We start from the raw sequence: 6,000 nt of genomic DNA on the forward strand, positions 1-6,000 counted from the left end.
ACTAATAATTTATTATTCCTCTCATTCTATTTTGCCTTTTCCCTCTTTTCCATTTTTTCCTTTTTTTCTCACCCCACCGTATCCAATTGCCCGGTCCTTTTTCCTTCCTCCGCCTTCCGTTCCCCATCCACTTCCCTGCCTGCCGTGTTGCCCCTGGGCGCGGTACCGGCCGCGCCTCGCTGTCCAGGGAGGAGGGGCGCTACTTCCCCTCCTTCGCCGTGGCATCTTCATCCACCTCCGCGCCACCCAAGGCCCCTCCCGCACCTCAAGATGGGCTGCCTGATCCGCAGCCTGTAGGTGCTTGCGCCTGGGATGAGGACGTAGGAGGAGAGGGGCCGAAAGGGCCTGCGCCGGTGACGAAGTCCGAGCGACGAGACGCCAGCCACCAATCACGTCGCTAGACCTTCTCCTTGCGCCGACCAGGTAGGAGCGGGTCCGGAGGGTGAGAAGAGGGCTGTCGGCTAGGGATGAGAGGGCCGCTGGCCAGGAGGAGGGGGGCTGCCAGCATACAAGCCCCACCGCTGCTGCCGCATAGGAGGAGAGGGCCACTGGCTAGGGAGGAGGGGCTTGTTGCTCTGTTGTTTTTTTGTTGAGCCGACACGAGGAGACACCGGGGGAAGGAGAAAAGGCAACGAAGCGGTACGCAATGGTAGGCGGGTAATTTTGAGGGAAAGCTACCCTCACAGCCCATAAAAGTAAGGCTGGACCTGCTATGGAAATTACATTGAGCAAAAGTAGCTTTGGGTGGTCGAATGTGGTAGTACCCAAGCCCTTTGATTGGTTTCTACTTTTTTTTAAGCCAAAGCAACCTCAAAAGATCAACCAAAGGGACCCTTAGTCTGTTAAGTTAGTGGGTCGAAGTTAATGCCCTCCCAGTCGCGTTACCTTGTCTAAGTTCAATACACGTCCCATGACATTAATTAGATCTGTTAACTTATCAGCTTATAAGTGGTGGGTAAGATGTCTTTGCTTCTATGTTCTAATATTTTAGATTAACAGATTAAAGTTAATACCCTCTCAGCCATGTTGCCTTGTCTAAGTTCAATACATGTCTCATGATATTGATTAAGATCTGTTAATTTATCTGACATGCGCATGGTTAGCAAAGGCTCTTTTATGGCTGTTGTTTTATATTGCACTTATCTTAGCTCGTCGGCTCATATAGCCGATGGCACATGCCATTAATGCTTCTTTTAATTTACTCTGCATGATTACATTGAAAATCTAACTGCTATGGTGTTTATTCAAAGTAATGCCTATCAATGAGCTCGAAGGCTTAGCCGCCTATCAGCTCAGGAATTTAATTTTTCCTTTCTCAATTTTAGGTCAAATTGACTAGCACGCCTTGCACCTTCGTGAGCTGATTTGGAGCCTGCACCGGAATTAAGCAGATCTCCCAGGTCCTCCATGTTGTTCAACGCAGAAGCCTGAAGCCCAAATTTTGCGTCAACAACTGTCGACTCCAAGACTCCTCCGCCCAATCTATACTATAAAGAGCGAGAGAATTGGAAACAATTCCCACCGAGTGTAACACCCCCGTACCCCTCACAGAGGACCCACCTGCCAGGCTAGGAGGGTGACAAAAAGGTGTGACGAAGGGTGGGAGGATGAAAAAACTGGATGATAGAAAATGTTTCTACCAAAAACCTCTATTTTTTCTCACCTTTCTTTTCTCCTTACCCGCCCACGTGTACCCTCCCGCGCGCCAATCATGTTCCTGATATTTTGGCCGAGGTCTCCTTCCTTTTCCGCGCTGTGCCGTCCCGTGACTCCATGATTTTCTCCACGGTTTGCTTCTTTTATAGGCTCTTTATTGATTGGTAGCCTTCATATGGGAGCCTTCCTTTTGAGAGCCTTTAGTTTATAGGCATGGCGATGACAAGTTCTCTCCTACGTCCATGTCTCCTTCTTGCTTCACATCCTCCTTCCATCGAGGGGCTATCACCGGACCTCCACACCCTCATGCTAGAACTCAATTGAGATCAAAGGGCTACCGCTCCTTCCACCGAGGACTATTAGCGTCCTGGTGGTGGAACTACACGCTAGAACTCAATTGGCTGCCAGCCCCTTTTGATCAATTTTGCAACCACCCGATGAAGGAAGGCCATTGTTGCAGGATCACCACGGCAATTAGGTAAGACCCTAAACCTTCATATTCTTCCTACAACATGTTTGATCATGTAATTTCGTGATGTGATGAATCCAGATGTTCTCTGCTCTAAATCATTTTCATCTACCCTGATAGCTACAACTTGCTCCATTGCAGGTGCATTGTACCTCCTTTGATCAACTGAAATACTAGTGTTCAGCTCAATTGTGTACTCTTGAATATTCGTTATAGTACCCAAGCTCGTGAACAATTGGACGTACGGGTTATATCCGTAGAACACCTCGAATCAAGTGAATTAGATTCCATATAATTTCGTGATCAGGTAAGACCCTAAACCTTCATCTTCTTCCTACTGTATAAGGTAGTACTGCATGTTTGATCATGTAACTTCGCGACGTGATGATTCCATGTGTTCGCCGCCCTAGATCGCAACAAAACATTGTCAGATTGATTCGTCAATGGCCTAGATATCTGACATGAATCCATCAATGCCCTATATCTTGTGTTTATGCTGCAGACTTTTTGCTGTTACATATTATTCCATTATCATGGTATCATGTTACTTGTGTTGCTCTACAAACAATGATAAATTCTTTTTTTTACTTGCCAACAGTATATTCATCCATCGGATCTTTCATTACGTGATATCTGATCAAGATGGGTCGTCGAGCCGTGCTTGGAGATGCGACGAACACGCACATAAGTAGAGCATCGATCCGTGGCATTAAGAGACCTAGAGAAGGTATCTAATCTTTTGTTGAATCCCAATGTTCTGGTTGCACATAACATATTAAGGAGACTTATCCATGTATCCTTTTGAGCGCAGGTGAAAATGTTGATGATGCAGAACGTAAGCGGCAGAAAGCAAGGGAACAATATGCAAATATGCCATTGGAGAAGAAGGCTGAGTGGAATGCAAAGAGAAGGGAAGATTATCAGTGTAAAAAGGTGGAGAGACAATCGAGCAATGGCATGCTGTGACCTCTCGAACAATCAGGCAGTTTGATGCATGAACCTCTAGGAGAACCATCTTGTGATGAACCACCTCTGGGACAATCAGGCAATATCTTAAACATTCGTTAAAAATTGTGAGTCAGTATAGTAGGATCCTTAAGTTATGATATAGTTTTTTTACTTTCACAGGGATATCCCATGATATTGGATTGGGTGATGTTGGTGGGAATTGGCTTAGAAGGAACCCCAGCTAACAAGACGACCGAGAACTTATCATATACTACCAGCTCACATCTCTGTATCAGGTTTGATAGTAGTACCTTGGGATGATGTTCAATAGTATTTTTAATCCATGTCTTTAAGCAATTACAATTTGCATCCCAGATCTTGATGTGGTGGCTCTGGATGTTCTGGGATTGGATGGAGTCAAGGAAACGGATGACGAGAGAAGGCAAATATTGAATTGTCCGGGAGAAGCAAGCAATGTGGGTGTACAAACATCTGACTTTGCATTTACTGGTATGGCTTATATGAAACCCTTGTAGCCCTAGCATATGATCATACATGCAGGATATTGCCTCTAACAATAAGCATGTATGTTTTGATATTTGAAGATGTACCAGTGATCAGCACTGTCCCTAATGATCTGTTACTACAAGATCTAAGAGTGGAGGAAAGCATAGAAAACGAGAGGAATGCCAAAAGAAGACCAAATTACCATTGCTCGAAGTACCAGGAACACGCAATCTGCCTCGACGTAGAAACACCTAATCTCGCCTTCACTGGTATGGACGTTAATTTTTGCTTATAAATTAGATGAATTTTGATGGAGTTCCAACGACTTGCAATTATGCTAATTTTGCGTTGCAAGCAAGAGAAATTGGAACTAGACAATCTGTGGTAACGGCAAATGTTGCAACTATAGATGCAGGTTTGAAGTTGTACTATCTATGTTTAAAATTTTATTTAAGCACATGGATGTGTATATAAGTTTTTTTAATAAGGTGACCAACATATTGGAGTAGAGGTGTCTCCGGAGGAACTGATGAGGTTAAGAGAAAGGAAAAGATACGTTGAACTATCTGACTTTGAAAGACAACAGAAGATATTAAAAATTACCAGTGGACAACACAATAAAATTTCTAAACAGGGTTCTATATCTGAGCTATTTTCTCAAATTCCATTAATTTTTTTATACTATATATAAATATGTTGTTCCATTTTTGATTTTTATAGCGGAAGTGTTACATACACCTCCGAATGGAACTCGGCATTCTGAAATAAAACAACTGAACACTGGTCCAAGAACAAGAGGTTCTACTTATACAATAGTTGGAGGAGAAGAGTACAACAGCAGCATATGGGAACCAGAGGATCCAATGCATGGAGTAAGGTATTTTTATACTATATGTCTTCAGAACGTCATGGTTTTATTAAATATTTCTAGCTATATACAATGATTATATTTTCCCTTGCAACAGAGAACGATCTGGACCAAATGGCTCCAGACGATGACGGACCTAATATCCTGCTAGATGATGAAGCAAGGGTGTTTCACTACCTAAGAACCATCATACATATTTGGGCTTTATGTTATCTTACTACTGGTTTTTTTGTCATATACAGATTTTGTATGAGTATTCCAGAGATCCAGAGTATGTTGCAGGGACCTGACCCTTTTCATGTAGTGTACCGTAACCTACCTGAGAACCATCATGTGTTGAGGAAGGTACAAAATTGTTATTTCTGCAATGCTAAGAGGTTCCCCAGTGAAGGTCCAATGTTCTGCTGCAAAAGTGGCAAGGTGCACACATATATTCCAGAAGTGCCAGATGAGCTTCGTCGTTTTTTTGGAAGTCAAACAGATAGAGATGCAATGTACTTCAGAAAGCACATCCGGTACTTCAACTCACATTTCTCTTTCACTAGCTTTGGGGTTTCTATTGATCAGTGTTTAGCAACCGCAAAAGGTAGTGGTGTGTATTGTTTTAAGGCGCATGGCCAGATTTACCATAAGCTGGATCCACTAACTCCAAGTGGGAAAGGGACGCGTCATATGCAGCTCTACTTTTACGACACGGATGATAGTATTGATCATCGTGTTAAGAGGTCACCTAATCTTGATAAAAATCTGATTCACTTGATCCGAGGTGTTCATGGAGGTATAACCCGTACGTCCAATTGTTCATGAGCTTGGGTACTATAACTAATATTCAAGAGTACACAATTGAGTTGAACACCAGTATTTCAGTTGATTAGAGGAGGTACAATGCACCTGCAATGGAGCAGGTTGCAGCTATCTGGGTAGATGGGAATGATCCACAACATAGGTTCTCAAGGAGCATAGTCATATATGGCAAAGAAAATGACCCACACTATATTAGGGCGTACCAGGCTGCTATGACCCATTAGCATATCCAATGTTTTTTTTGGGTGGTGAGACTAGTTGGGAGGATAAGAAGATAGAGTTTCGCATACCATCACTATCAAACCAAAGCGGAAGTATACAAAGCCTGAAAGGAGAGGTTTGTTTCTTTACATGCGTCTGAAAATATATAACTCTATCATATACAAATTGATTTCCACATTATGATAATATACAGAGTTATTTTGATAATATGCGTGGTAACATAGATGGAGCTGATGGCGATTTGGGTGAGAGTGCAAATGATAATCACCGTGGCATGGAGGGACGTAAAAAATGGAGCACTCGTGGTATTAACTTATTTTCACAGTTCTTTCATGCTTAATTAATAATTAATTATAATTATTAATTGAATTATCTACTTTTTGCATGTATCCCATTCGTAGAATCGCCTGCCCATGAAGTACATGAGGGTGGATATGGACTGTTGGGTTCAGATGACGGTTATCAGTTTAATTATCATGTCAGTTTAATTTATACTGAATTTCCATTGAATTTCCAGGAGCTGAGG

Source organism: Setaria viridis, chromosome 9 (assembly GCF_005286985.2).
Source record: "Setaria viridis chromosome 9, Setaria_viridis_v4.0, whole genome shotgun sequence".
Classification (NCBI taxonomy): Eukaryota; Viridiplantae; Streptophyta; class Magnoliopsida; order Poales; family Poaceae; genus Setaria; species Setaria viridis.